General features: G+C 46.5%; 1 long non-coding RNA gene across 1 annotated transcript; it reads right to left on the bottom strand.

Annotated features, from left to right (window-relative positions):
* Positions 1-1,642: 1,642 nt before the first annotated feature.
* LOC122908795 lies at positions 1,643-3,785 on the bottom strand. The gene is made up of 3 exons (XR_006385025.1): positions 3,665-3,785; positions 3,303-3,512; positions 1,643-1,696 (listed from the first exon to the last, which is right to left on the bottom strand). It is a non-coding gene; the product is annotated as an uncharacterized LOC122908795 (long non-coding RNA).
* Between the last annotated feature and the right edge of the window lie 11,748 nt (positions 3,786-15,533).

The raw sequence follows: 15,533 nt of genomic DNA, 5'->3' as shown, positions 1-15,533 counted from the left end.
CTTAAATCCTCTGATCTGCAGACTTGCTCTTCCCCAGCTCAGCTCTGTGCTGCAGGAGGGCTGACCCCGCATATCTCAAGCTCCCACTGCAGCTACCTGTTGTCTGGGAACAGCCAATGGGAGGCCTTGGCAGAAGATTCGAGAAAGGGGGTACCTGGGTGGCTCAGTGGGTTAAAGCCTCTGCCTTCAGCTCAGGTCATGATCCCAGGGTCCTGGGATCAAGCCCCGCATCAGGCTCTCTGCTCAGCAGGGAGCCTGCTTCCTCCTCTCTCTCTGTTTGTCTCTCTGCCTGCTTGTGATCTCTGTCTGTCAAATAAATAAATAAAATCTTTAAAAAAAAAAAAAAAAAAAAAAAGAAGATTCGAGAAAGGAATTTGAGAAAGGGGGAATCACAGGGTATCTCTCTCCTCCTTTCTGCCTCAGAAGCCTCTACATTAGGTCTCTGCCCTGCCTGTGGCCCCAGCACCTGCTGGAGAGGCCCACCATGGTCCAGCTTCCACTGTGTGACACTGACCTCTGCATTCTGGTGCTATGACCTCCTCTCTATGTCCTTCTGGCCCAGTGGCCACTCCTGCTATAGTTAGTAGATGGATTGACTTTTCAACATCTTCTATCACCTCTATAAGATTCCCTGTGTTTAGACTCACAGAGTGGCTTGCCTCCCTGGTTGGACCCTGATGACTGTTACACCCTACAAACCACATGCTGTGGGAATGTTCCCTGGGCATGTGACACCAGGCCTGGCACGTGCAAGTCCACAGTAGCTGTCTCAGTTTCCTACTGCTGCGTAACAACACCGATATTACAGTTCTAGAGGTCAGAGGTCTGAAGTGGCCTCGCTGGGCTAACATCAAGGAAGCTCCAGGGAAGGATCTAATTTCTTGCCTTTTCAGATTCTCTGGCCCATATTCCTCGGTTCAAGACCCTGTACTTTATCTTCATGGCCAGGTTGAGTCTTTCTCTTCTGCCTATTTGGGGACTTTTTGATTGCACTGTGGCCACATGGATCATTCTGGATAGTCTCTATGTTTGAAGGTTGGCTGATCAGCCAGCTTCATTCCATCTGCAACAGTAATCCCTCCTCGCTGTGTAATATAACAGTCACAGGGTCTGGGTGTTAGTATGTGGCTGTCTTGGGGGAGCAATTCCTCTGCCTGCTGCAATGACAGAGCCAAGGCAGGGTGTGGGGAGCAGGGTCATGGAGATTTGCTCAAGGGGATAGCAGCCAGCTGCCTTTTACTGCACACAGTGAGGCCCAGATGCCCATGCACTGAACTGGACACAGAGACTGCAGCGCCCCGGAGAGAGCAACTGCATCCTCTGTTTTGGAGGGTCTCTCCAGAGATGTGCAAAACACAGCTCCCTGTTGGAAAGCCCTCAGTGAGCTCTTGCCTGCCATGCTTGGGATGCGATGCTGGGACACAGCTCTTGCTCGTCTCTCACCCAGGATGGCACGTAGGTTTCTTGTTTTCCCAGAGAAAGGTTCATTTCGGAGAGGGGAGTGGGTGAAGGCAAACTGTTGGCTGCGGCACGTGAGGCCCATCAGTTCCAATTCGGGGACAACTGGAGTTGATGCAGGCGTTCCATCCAAATGTAATCAAACGCCTCCTGTTGCCAGACGACGTGTTATTCAGTGGGGGGTTGGCGGGGGGTGTTGTGAATCCGAGATGCCTTCTGTAACTTTCTCAGATGGGTACTGGGAGGAGAGGAAGGAGAACAGATAGAAATTCACTTCACTGGTAAATAAACTTCCAAACTGAAGCCTGATTCCTGAAAAACTCTGGGAACTGCCTACGGGCAAGAAGCTCCACAATGAGGTGGTGGGTGGCCTTCTCAGAGGAGGAGGTTCTGTGACAGTGTAAGCCCATGGGGCAGCACAGGGCACCAGATCGCAAGGAAAATCCTGGGAACCGCTCCTCCCCTTTCTTGTATGTGGAGTGGGGAGGTGAGCTTGAGTAGGACAAAGTTTGGGTAAGTATAGAACGGCTTTCTCTATTTTAAGCTAGATTTGTGGCAATGACTTTCTTTAAACTGTTTCATTGGAACTAGAATTCCCCCACCCACTCTTCCCACATCTCGCAACCTGGTACCCTGGGGCAGAACAAAGTGAGGAAGTCCTGGCCAGGTCGGGTCTGGGGAGAAGGAGAAGCCTGCCTTTAGGGTCATGATCTGGCCTTCATGTCTTTCTTAGCTATACTACTATAACCCAGACACGCACAGACTGCGATTTCAAGGTCTACATTCTTTTAAACCACTAGGGACCACAGGGAACATCTCAGGACATCTTTGGGACAGGAATCTGTTCAAAGATTATATCTTGGTTGAGTACCTCCAACCACCTTTGCCAACTAAGAATGCACTTTTTAAGGGATGGCACTATCTAATTCTGCTGATGTGACTGACGGAGGTAGTAAAATTTCATCTTTTCTCAGCACGCGGATGCTACATGAGACACAATGTTTGGTTCCTGAGAATCTTGAAGGATTAGGGCTGCTAACTCACTCAGAAAACTGCCCAGAGGTAGGCATAGGACTCCTCTGGAAGGATGTGTGAGGGACCTGGGAGCAAGCTGAGTGGGGGAAGACAGGAGTGAGAGAGACACTTTTCACTCCCTGCCCTTTTGTGCCTTTGAGCTTTGTACCTTCTGCATGTGTTATTTATTCAAAAATAAGTAAAACATATTGTGAGATACACGGGATCAGATTGATCTCAACTGCGTCAAATCAGTCAGGTAGGACAAAGGGAACAGTAAAGAAATGTAAGAGTGCTTAACTAGGATGAGAGGGTTTCTCTTATCTCTAACTTTGGACCTTTTCTCTATCTTCCTCAATGGACAATAACAATAGTTTTTTCAATGATTTAAAATGTTATATTTTGGGGGGTGCCTGGGTGGCTCAGTCTTGAGGCTCTGCCTTCAGTGAAGGTCATGATCCCGGAGTCCTGGGATCAAGTCCCACATCAGGCTCCCTGCTCAGCAGGCAGTCTGCTTCTCCCTCCCCCTCTGTGTGCCTGCGCTCGTGCGCGCGCTCTCTCTCTCTCTCTAATAAATAAATGAAATCTTACAATTTTTAAAAAAGTGACTTTTTTTTTTTTTTTTTAACCATCAGGGAAACAGTATTTCCACAGGCCAGGCTACAATAATCTATAGGTCAGGATCGAGCTGATTAGATAGGCTCCGCCCATACGCCTTTTCCATTCCCCGTTTCTTTCCAGTGTGCCAGCAAGTGGGCCACGTTTCTAGGTCTGATTCGTGGATCCCTTGTTGTTCACTCAGTCATAGTGAAACACGCTACACACATTACCCTTCGCAGCGGCTGGGTTTCGGTTCAGGTAACCTCCGTGTCACCGCGCTCTGCTCTGCTGTCACTCAGTCACTCAGCACCATCACCGCCGGTGGCCAGCTCTCCTCCACTCCATGCCCCCCACGTGCTCCCGCACTTGCAACCTGCGGCCGTGGGCTGGGGTGGGGGCGGAGGTGACTCTGAGCTGTTCCGCCCCCTGAGACGCTCTGTCTGGCAAGGGAGAGCATACGTGGAGATAGCTTTGATTGGAACCAGAACGCGAAGAGGGCTTTGCAAGGTCCCATGACGTGTTAGCCCAAAGGGTCGGGAGAAGCCGCAGCAGGCCTGCTTCAGTCTGCAGCGGTTGTGGGTCATGTCCTTACCATGGTCCTTTTTCTTGCCTGGTGTATGGTCCGGTGGGTGCCACAGTGCAGGGGAGATCCGAACAAAGTGCTGTGGAGCTTGGAGGAAGCCGAGATGAACTCTGGAAGCAGAGTTTGTAGAGGAGCTGGTCTGGTGGCATTCAGGTAGCAGAGACGCAAGGAAGAGTGACTTAACAGAAAGACTAGGGCAAAGGGGTGTGGGGGTGCTGTGTGGGGATGCACTTGTCTGAACTTCAGATTCCACATCGGTAGCGGGAGGGCAATTACATCACAGACCTCAGAGTCGGCCATGCAGCACATTCAAGGTACAGTTAGCATTTGCCGTGTCCCCACTGCCGGGTGCCCACAGCCGTGCGGCTAGCTGGGAGCAGAGCCAGAACACACACTCGGGGTTCAGAAGTGAATGCCCTGAGCCACTCTTCTGTACAACCCTCAGAGGGCAAAGAAGTGGTCCATAAACCAAAGCGTTTACCAGTGGGAGTTATAGTACCCCTTCTAACGAATACCTACCTGCTCCTTGGACCCCAGAGGCTTCTGATGAAATTCTAGATTGTTTCTGAGCGAATGAAGCATCCTGGATGGTCATCAGCCTATTGACGTGGTACTTTGCTTGTGAGGCTGTTACTCTGGGTGGGCATTTTCCACAACTGGAGAGCGCCGTTCAAACCCTACACCCAGAGTGATTTGGCCGGGTGTGACATGTGGGGAGGGCGGCCCCCTCTAGGCCTGATTGTGGCCAGAGCTCCTTGATGCCTGCTCTGAGGAGCCAGCCACCATTCAGAAGCTTCCTTGTAGTTGTGGAGTTCTCCGTGGCTGCGGACATGAGTCACCTGGGCATCTTCCAGGTTGACAGCCTGGTTGAAGAAAGAGCTAGCAGAGGCTCAGTTACTTCCGGGTCTGTGAACAGCCAGATGGCACATTCTCACCTTGGCCTGACAGCATAATGCCTTTTTTGAGGAGGTCTTTCATTTTCAAGGGAAAAATGCTAACTCATGGCCCAGTAGAGATCAAGCCTTAAAGCTGGTACCGTCTCAAGTATTCCTTGAGAATGTTCTCCATTATTTATTTTCATCACTGCTGTGGTGGTACCTGCAATGTCACTATGACTGCTCGTGACAGAAAAAATTATCCAGGAATAAAGTTCCTTTTCTGTGCTTTCTCGGGGGAAAAAAAAAAAAAAATCTTTAGAGCGATGTGTGTATTTGTCTTGTTTTTTAGCCCACAGGGCTTTCACATACATTAGTTCTAGTTCTCCTGACAATGTTTCGGTGCGGAGGATGGCAGGAAGATCCACGGAGGAGAGGTTTTGCTTCCTTTGAATCCATTAGGACTCTGAGGCTCAGAGAGGTTAAGCGGTAGAATGAAGGTTGCACAGACAGTGAGTGATAACACAGGGACCCAGATGTCTGCTTCCTGCTTCCAGACTGCATGCATTTCTAATTTTCTTGAATTCCCAGGGACGCCCCATCCACAGATCCTTAGGAGTGGAGAGAGCCTATGTGCCTGGTTTCCCATACCCATCATCAGCAACCTTATTCTAAGGGATCTGCCAGTATGGGTTGAGGATATGCTCAGGGCCTGCGGTTCCCAACAGAGGCTGATTTGGCCTCCAGGAAAGAGTTGGCAGCATCTGTAGACATTTTGGGTTGCTGCAGCTAGGGAGAGGGAAAGGGATGTTACTGGCACCCAGTGGGAAGAGATCAAAAGCAATACAAAACATCCCCTGATGCACAGGAGACCCTCTATAGCAAAGAAGTATTTAACCCAAAATGTTAACCGTGCCACGGTTATTGAAGCTTTGGGTTAGAGTAAAGGGGAAAACCCTCTGATTCCCAGATTCCCATGCACATGGAGAGCTTTCCAGAAATGTCTCCTTTTCATAAACAACTCTAGATGCTTTGTACGCATTTTTTTTCTCCTATCATAAAGAGGATCTGCCAAATACATGAGCACTAGAAGAGGAAACTGAGGCCCAGAGGAGGGAGGGCGCTGCTCAGGATTGCCCAGATAATATATGGTGGAGAAGGAACAGGCTCGTTCAGCCCCAAGTTGAATGCATTTTCTACTTGATCATGCTAAATTCCCCACTTGCTAGCTCTGCTTTAAGCCATTTTCTGACTCACTGACTCAAGAAATGTTGTGATCTGAATATGCTCACCGACCCAGGCCTGCGTACAGCTTATTCTAATACAAAACAGTACAGTATGAGAAAAGCCTCTCAGATTCTGCCTCAGTTCCCTCTGTATCTCCAGACCCAGGGCCCTTGCACAGCTGCTGGGTGGAGGGGCTTTTCCTCTCTTGTGAGGAGACAGAAGGTGGAAGCTGGAAATGAAACTGATATGCTACCCGAGCACTCAGGTTTCCCTGCAGGAGGCACATTACTGAAAATAACTAAGTTTCTTGGAACTGAAGTTTTATTTTTCTCATATTTGATTTTCATAACTTGTTCTATTGGTTTTATGTTTGCTTTTTACTCAGGCAATCAGTGAAACTAGGTTGGTCAGTGAAATTTCTAGCGTCTGGAGGTTTCACTTTCAGGGTATGAAAGTTTGGGTTTGGGTTTTTAAAGCCTTCACAGAGGCAGGGAGGGGATACAGCATTTGAGCCAAGAGTGAGTTTAAAATGACATGAACACGGAAAATGCTTGGATAGTACCTCCTGAGTAGGTTAGTTTATACAAAATATTGATTGAATATGTGCTCTGTGTTAGATTCTGCCATGGGCGACAGAGGTATGTATAGTCCCAAACAAGACCAGGATGTGTCCTTCCCTCAGTTGCTTACAGTCTGGCTAGGGAAAGTGAGTCAATACCTAGCTCCCCACCTTTCCCCCAAACACTCTTTATTCACTTTATCAGGGAATTAGCTCAAATTTTATTCTCAAATCTTAATACTCTTACCTTTTTTCTTTGTCAAATTTCTACTCAGTCTTCAAGGGCAACATCAGATGCCAACTCATAAAAAAAAGAAAAAAAGAAAAAAACACCTCTTAGAAGATGAACATAGGGGAAGGGAAGGAAAAACAAGATGAAAACAGAGAGGGAGATAAATCAGAAGAGACTGTGAATCATAGGAAACAAACTGAGGGTTGCTGGAGGGGAGGAGAGTAAGGGGTTGGGGTAACCGGGGGATGGACATAAAGGAGGGCACGCGATGGAAAGAGCACTGGGTGTTATAGGCCACTGATGAATCACTAAACTCTACCTCTGAAACTAATAATACACTCTATGTTAATTAAGTTGAATTTAAATAGAAAAAAAAAAAAGAAGATATCTCCCTAGGGAATCAAGATATCCTTGTTAAGTATAGCTTCAACCTCTCCTTTAAATGGCTACAAAACTATCAGCATTTATTGTGCCTGCTTGTAGGGAAGCAGTGTAGGCTGCTCCTTATACCTGTGTTCAAATCTAAATGGTATCATGTACCTTCTGGTGCCTTGGGCAGGTTACTTAGCATCTCTTGGAGCCCAGTCTCCCAATCTGCTGTGAGGATGAAATGTCATAAAGCCCGGGTGGTACCTGGCATATGGCAACTGCCCAGTACACGAGTGAGCTTGTGTCAGGCTCTAGGATCTGTGCTACAGAGGATCCCAACACCCAGGTGACATGGGCACTTCTTCCCAGGAGCTCATAATATAGGAAATGCACAGAAAGGTTCAGAAAAATCTGATAGGTTTTTGACAGATGATAGACTGCCCATGTGTTAGAACATTGGTTGTAAGGAATATTTGAAAGCAGGTAAAAATTAAGTCTGAATGAGTAGATCTGATTCTTTGCAGGTTCTTGAAAAAAGCAGAATTAAAACTGGACCTTAAGGAGAGGCTAGGACCCTCCAGGTAAATCGCTGCAGGTGGGGGAGCCCAGGGTGACAAAATGTATTGGGTCTTCTAGGAAGAGGGAACGTTTTACCCAAAGGCAGTGAATGTGGAAGTACTGGGTGTGGTCAAGCTGCTGCCTACCTATGGGAGGAGATTCTAGAGGTTACGTCAGGGTGGGAGGAAGCAGGTGTGGGACTGGGATGGAACTGAATATGCACTGATTAGCAGAGTTTATTGGAAGGATAGACCCAAATACTTAAGGGCCTTATATGTCCACTATAAAGGTTTGGACTTCTCCCAGAGCACAAAAGGAAGCCATTCAAGGGTTGTGACTTAGAGAACTTGAGTTGACTGGATCCCTGCCATCAAGGAGCTCATCGTCCTGTTAAGGAGAGAAAGTGGGGAATGAATGGTAACAGGATGTGATGAGTGAAATGCTAGAAGCCATGAATAAAAGTGCTGTGTAGAGGGAACATGGAAGAGGGAGTAACTGAGGAGAAGCCAGTACCCAGAGAAAAGAAGAAATCTAACCTTCTGTGCCCTCCTGCATCATGGCAGCTTGGCCTCGTATTATCCTTATCCTTTGATTTTTTCTGCCCTCCTCTCTGGATTGTGAGCTCCTTAAGGGTCCAGGCACAGTGTTCACATTCAACAAACCTTCGAAAGATGTTGATTAAAATGAAAGGTTGGAGACAACTCTAGGCACGGCATGTAGCGTGGATTGGGAAGGAAGACTATTGAGGCTGGGAGATCACTTACAAAGCAGCTCAGGTCACAGCTGGGGAGACTAGAAGAGGAGCAGTCCAGTGGGCAGGGAAAGAATGGGACTGACCAGAGGGACCCAGAGAAAGAATAAACGCTGCAGACTGGTTGAAGGTGAAGTGGGTGAGAAAGTAAGAGGATCAGAATTTACACAGAATGTTGAATCTGGGTGCTTGGAACGAGGATGATGCCATCAATCTACTAACCCAAGGCTAAGGCTTGAATCCCATGGACATAGCACAAATAGGAATTCAATAAATATTTGTGGAAAGAATGGATGGATGGATGAGTTTTCAATACCAATTAGGAAATCACAGACTCATTTATTACCAGGAGTTGAAGGGGAGATTACATAGCATCAAACGTCTCATTCTATATATGAGTGAAATGAGGTAAGATGGGGGGAAGTGACTACTTTTGATCACATAGCTACTAGGTGATAAATTTAGGGCATGAAATTAAATCTCTGGACGCCTAGGCTAGTGTTCTTTCCAGTATGTTATATGGTTATTTTCTTCAATTCTTAAAAAGAATTTCAGAGGAAATGGTATGCATGAATATCATATACCACTTGTAATTTTTTTTAAACTAAAAGCTACATTGGAATTTCATTTCCGTTTCGCTGATTAAAATAGGAATTCTGAAAGTCATGCATATTGATTGAAGAGTCCTCAGCTTTGGGGCCAAATTCTCCCAGTGGCTGTTACCTTCTAAATCCCATTTCCCCAGACATTCTTCTCTGGCCCTCCGGGATACACAGCTTGCCGCTGAAGCCGGTGGGGCGTGCCCTAGTGAGCGTGGGCAGCAGAGGCCAGCCGGCTCTCGGGACAGTTCCAACAGTGCAGCCAACACTCTGCAAAGGTAAAATGGCCTTTTAGATAAATAGCCACATGCTGATTTCATCAATCAACACGAAGCACATACCCTTCTAAAGCAAAGGAGCAGGTTTCCTTAAATCACACCAAATACCAGTCCCATTACTTTCCCCCCCTTTGCATGTATCTGAGTGTCTCCTGTGTGCCTTCCTCAACACACTGGTTGTCATGGTGGAAACGATGATAAAAGAAGTTTGAGATATGATTCTTCTTTTTAAAGAGGCTGTGTCCAAATTGAGGAGAGGAGACTCACGTGATAATTTATGGTGTAATGACTCTTTCTTTCTCCTTGGTAACTTTCAGGCACTAAAAAAATAATGGAGCAAAAGAGTCTCAAACTCAGAAGTTTATGGTTTCAAATTCTCTCTGGGCATTTGAGGGAGACTACAGCATCCCAGCCCATGGGTCATCACTCTCCGATGTCAGAGAACATACCTCTCGTCCTCCAGGGAACAGTATTGTGGTGGAAGAGATGAATCAGCTAATTACATGGAATGCAAAGAGGTTAAGTGTGGGACTAGGCACAGAAGAAGGGCATTTCACTCAGCCTGGGCGGAGCTACCTGAGGCCTCCTGACCTCTTCTCTCTCCTCTCCAGTTCATCTTCTCCACGGAACCAGCTGTGAACGCTTCTGGTACATCCCTATCATGGCAACGATAAGAGCAAGAACCAGTATCCAGTGAGCCCTTACACTGAGCCAGGCACTATCCTTAATATTTTACATGTGTTATCTTGTATAGTAACCGCAGATCTGAAGTCTTGGTACCAGCATGGCCAATACCTCTGTGGGTATTATTAGACAACTGCCAGTTCCCTCAAAGTGATGAGGTAATTTCAGGGCAGGAGGCTGAGCATGAAAGAGGCCCTCCTTTCAACTGCTGGTTGGAGTATCGACTAGTACAACATTTTTCAAAGGAATGATGTAATTCCTAGTAAGATGTAAAGTGTATGTATTCTTTGATTTAGCACCCTCTAGGAATCCATCCTATAGAGATGATAGCAAGAGTACATAAAGACTCACATGTAAGGATGTTTGCAGAGGCATCACTGGTAAAGGCTAACAGGGTGAATCATCATCAGAAGTGCCTATTAAGCCAAAAAATAGTTGAAAACCTATGGTACATCTAGTCTATGGACTGGACTGCATATGAGGCATGGAGTTGGGAATTTTTTCTACAATGTAGCTTTAAATAAAAAGCAGATCAATGTGTGAGGCGTGATTCCTTTTCTATAAATATGTGTATGTGTGTACACCTGCCCTCTGGGGAAGGAGGATAGGAAGCCCTGGTCTTCCCTGATGCCTATTGGTACCCGGGGGAGGCCATGAGAGACAGCTGACTGGGCTGGGGGCTGCCTGGAGGGGTGGATGAGGACTTGAGATGGGAGGAAAGGCCCCTAAGAGAGAAAAGCCACTTAGAAGACAGAGACAGGCCACCACACCAGGTAAAGCGGCCAGGCTCTTAAGAGAAGAGCAGCAATGTATGTTGTTCAAAATAATCTGAGTTGCTATCATGTCCCTTCCTCTGTGACCAACTCAGATGGTGTTCAATAATGTCTACTTCACCCACACACAAAATCAAAAATAAAAATATGGGGGCGCCTGGGTGGCTCAGTGGGTTAAAGCCTCTGCCTTCGGCTCAGGTCATGATGCCAGGGTTGTGGGATTGAGCCCCGCATCGGGCTCTCTGCTCAGCGGGGAGCCTGCTTCCTCCTCTCTCTCTGCCTACTTGTCATCTCTGTCAAGTAAATAAATAAAATCTTTTTTTAAAAAATTTAAAAAAATAAAATAAAAATATGAAGACAAAAATGATTCGTATCATCTCTAAGCTCCCTTTTGACTAAAATGCTGAGTGTCTCTGTGCCTTTATATTTGTCTGTCCTTACCTGGACCCACCACCATCCCAGCCTTATTTGCTGCCAGGCCTGCCTGTCTGCTACCATTCATCTTCCAACCTCTTGGGTTTATACACCTTTCCACTTTTACCTGCGCTTCTCATGCCTTGGGATCTCTTGGCTTTTTCTGCCTGCCCTTTGGATCCCACTCAACCTTTAAGGCTATGCTCAAATGGGTACTTCCTGGAAAACACGCTTGTCCTTGAAATGGGATCAGTCATGCTCCCCTCACCCCCAAGATCTGTGGAACATTCTGTTCCTGATGCCTTCTGCTCCACCCACTAACATGCCCCAGGATCATTCCATCAGTTGGAGGTACCAGGCCCTGCTGGCCCCCAGAGGGTCCTCACAATCTGTTCAGATTCCCAGTTTCCCCAGGCCAAGGGGTGTGGTCTAACTGGGTGCCAGATCAGGCCTGGAAGATTGGTGGTGGCAAGGCCAGCAGAGGTCACATCAGCCCAGGAAGCGGGTTTTTCTCAGAGCAAAAAGGTGCTTCTTCCCTGAAGCTGATGGCCCTTTAATGACTTAGCCATCATGTGAGAGTCCTTGGCCTGGCCTGGTCAAGCACCGAGAACTGGCAGTGCCAGGCCTGGCATAGGGGAGTCCACCCAGGTTAATTAATCTGTTCTATCCTCCGACAGGCCCTGGGCAGGAGTCAGCCCATTTTCCTCTGTGTTCAGATCTTCCCTCTGCCAGGCTCACAAAAGAAATTCTCCTGAGCCGAGCAGGTCAGGCTGGTGTTAGGTTGTGCGTGTCTTGTGTGTGTACCCATACTCCCTTATTGCTTCCCCACTTCTCTTTCCTGTCCCCCAAATTTTCTCTCATTCCCACTCTAGCTCTGATGCTCTCTCTGAATCTCTGTCCCTATCTCTTTTACTCTGTTTTCCTTCGTTCGTTTGTTCGTTCCTTCCTTCCTCCTTTCATTCCTCCATCCCTCCTTCCCTCCCTTCCATGTTGGTTTGTTCTCTTTGTTATCTCTGTCTCTCATTTCTCTACCCTTGGTCCAAACACTTTCTCTCCTGTCCACAAGGACTTCCTCTCCCTCCCCAGCCCCACGCCAACTCTTCTTTCACCAACAGTTAAGAGTCTCCCCTTTACTCTCCTGCTTGCTCTTTTGGACAGAAGTCAGATAAGTTTTTGTATCATCTCCCCCTCCTTCTCCTCCTCCAAGCTCTGAGCAAAGAGGCCATAGGGTCCCCCACTCTATCCACAATTGTGTTAGGTACCATGCCTGTGCTGGACCCATGCCAGGATCCCCTCCCAGTGGCCAGGTTGACCAATCCTGATGCACAGAAAACAGACTCAGGACGCTGGCCAAAGCCAGTGGGGGGTTGGCTCTGGTATGCCCTCATGCTGAGACTGGCAACTCAAAGTTTAGGACTTGGCTTCTTGCTCTTTTCCCCCATCTCATAAGCCTGGGCAGGATCCCTCTGTGTACTCTGATCACACCTGAGTGCTCATGGATAAGCACTGAGTTTACAGCCATAGAGACATAAGGAAGGGGATCTGAAGCCTCTAAGACAGATTTTCCCATTCTCTGACTATTCCTGATTCCTTATAAAGGATAAAATGGAGGCTACTAATAAGCTTATCATCACTCTGGGGGTGCTTCTAGGGCACAATCTGGTTACAGATGAAATGCCTCTTCCTTCCATTAATTTATTCAATAAACAACCGAGCAGAACTTCTGGGCTTGGAAATAGGGATACAAAGATGTTTCTAGTTCTCAAATAATTACAGGTTAACAGAGGAGGTGGACCTTTACACAGGGAGCTTGGAAAAGTTTGAGGTAGCTGCTAAAGAAAGTATAAGTGAGGTGTTGGAATAGAATCTGACTGGTAGATGGGAAGAGAGCCAAGGAGATATTTGAGCCCTCAAATTCTGGAAAAAAAAAAATTGTATGTGCAAGGTAGCCAGGGCGACTGGTATTAATCCAAGGGGAAAGAAGAAACTTGGAGGAAAAGAAGTATGAAAAAATGAGCAAAATCCTAACAAAAATTAATGGTCAAAGATTTAATCCACTCCCTGCCTCCCATCCACCAGAAGACTCTGCTGATACTCTTATTTGAAGTAGACGTATGTTTGTCAATCCCTCAACCTCGATTCCTGGTCAGACATCCCAAATCTAGAGAAAGAAACGTATGGTGGAAAGAGGATTTAGAACCAAGAGGTTGAACTATAGCTGCCTTTACCACGCCACTCTGAACAAATGTTTTCTCCTTTTTCCCTTGATTATTCTCACTTTGTATGTGATGGTTATTTCTCAGACTCATAGCTTTCTGGTGGGTTCTTCCATGCCCCTACCAAATAAAGCCTCTGTGTTTTCCACGTCAGTCTTGTGTTCCTAAAGCCACCATCTTTCAGGGAAGAAAGAATTTTCACACATTTTACATATGAGGAGTAGAAAAACTTGAGTCCTATACCCCACCCCCCAACCTTCCATTCACCACTCCTTTTTAAGCAAGTAGATGGAAAGAGGTGGATGAAAGACTTGAATTATGTCTTTAAAGGCAAAAAAAAAAAACCAAAAACCAAAAAACAAAACAGCCACCACAAAGCTATATGGACTAAAGCAAGAAGATAACACAGCTCAGCCCCTAATTTTAAGGATGGGGAAAATCTGGCTGAGAACATTTGGCTCTGCCAGGTTTCCACAGCAAGTTAGTGACGTAGTTCACCTCAGACTTATTGAGCCAGATGCTGGTGTGCTTGATTTCACCAAACCTCCCCACATCTCCACCTCAGTGCCTCAGCTGCTCCGTGGCCAGTTTGCCTCCCATCCACACAGCCAGGGTCAGCCGTGAGGCTCCATCCCAGACTGAGGCATGCCATGTTGTAGAGAGCATGTCAAAGGCCACTCTGGAACATGCACTGGTCAGTCCATGGGAACTGTTATTATTCTTCAGGATGAGGCATTGGGGCTCTCTCTAATAGGCAGGTGTTTTGTTAGCAAAGGCCAACTCGGCTTTGTATGAGTGGGCTCCTGGGGGCAGATCTGCTGACCATCTCAAGACATAGCAAACCTTTTTCTCATCAATCCAGAGGATGCAGTGAGGCACAATGAAGAAGTAGGGCAGAAGAGATGAAGCCCTACCTGTTTGTTTGCCAGCAGACACACACCTCTCAGTTCCAACCAGGAAAACATGCCGAGAATCACCATTCTCTCTTCTCACTCCTAGGAAAGAACACTGATCCTTTAGCCACTGAAATAACGTGACTGAGATCATAAAGTGTGACTGGAAGTCATCATTGTGGACATTTATATAAATAATAATTTTCCAGTGGGAACTGTGAACTCTCCTTTTCCCTTCAATTTTTAAATGCTAATTGCTTTTGATTTTGTTTACATAGGCGGAGCTAATAAAAATGCTTGCTTCTTAACCATTGAACTTAATGTATCTGTTTTTGGACACTTGTGATTTATTTTTGCACCCATGCTCCAAATTGGTGCTAATTACTTTAAAGGATCAGGGTTTCTATTCCAAGAGGGATGACGACAGAATGTCAATTTGCAGTCTCTGAGCATAATGTCCCAATTATCAATGCATTCCAGACCAGAATGGACTTGGCACCTTCTTCAAGGGGTTTGGCTGCACTTTTATCAGCCAGTCCCTGGACATCGTTTCATTAAAACCTGCTTTCTAGTAACTGTGGGCCTGCCTATACTTTCCTCTGTCTTGAAGGTCCTTTAGTGCCTTCTCAGTATCCAAATACCTACCTTCCCATGGCCAGATTACACACTTCTCCCTCCGAGCCTTCTTTGATCTCTGGCTGAAAATGAACTTTACTCCCGATGAAAGCCCCAGAGCACTTTGCTGATCCCTTCCTCAAGAAACTTAGCATTTTCTACATTGAATCCGAATTATTTATTCTCCTACTTACTTCCTATTTCCTCTCTGCACTATAAGCCCCTTAATGACAGTAACTTATCTGAGTTATCTTTGTCCCCGCTGCACGCTGAAGCTTCTGCCCCATGCATATTAGATGCTCTGTGCATAGATTTAATTGAGTTTTTTCTAATTTTCCACCTGTTCCAGAGAAGTTTTAAAGTAGGTTTAAATATGGGGCACCTGGGCGGCTCAGTGGGTTAAAGCCTCTGCCTTCTGCTCCGGTCATGATCCCAGGGTCCTGGGATCCAGCCCCGCATCGGGCTCTCTGCTCAGCAGGGAGCCTGCTTCTGCCTGTCTCTCTGCCTACTTGTGATCTCTGTCTGTCAAATGAATAAATAAAATCTTTTAAAAAAATAATAAAGTAGGTTTAAATAAACAGTTGTGGAAGAGAGGACTGACTACATCTCTGCACACACAAATAAAATGACTAAAGTCTATGATGAATTAGATGAAGTACATCTGGATATTCCAATATTTAACTATCATATCTAGGGAAAAAAACAACAACAACAAAACACCGTGCTGTGAACCATGGTTGGGGGTAGTGAACCACAAAGGACTCAAAACTTGACCCCATCTGCCAAAGGAACCAGAATTGCTGGCATGGTATTTGCTCAACATAACTGTTTAGTT

This window comes from Neovison vison, chromosome 6 (assembly GCF_020171115.1).
Source record: "Neovison vison isolate M4711 chromosome 6, ASM_NN_V1, whole genome shotgun sequence".
Classification (NCBI taxonomy): Eukaryota; Metazoa; Chordata; class Mammalia; order Carnivora; family Mustelidae; genus Neogale; species Neogale vison.
This window is presented reverse-complemented; position numbering and strand designations above follow the sequence as displayed.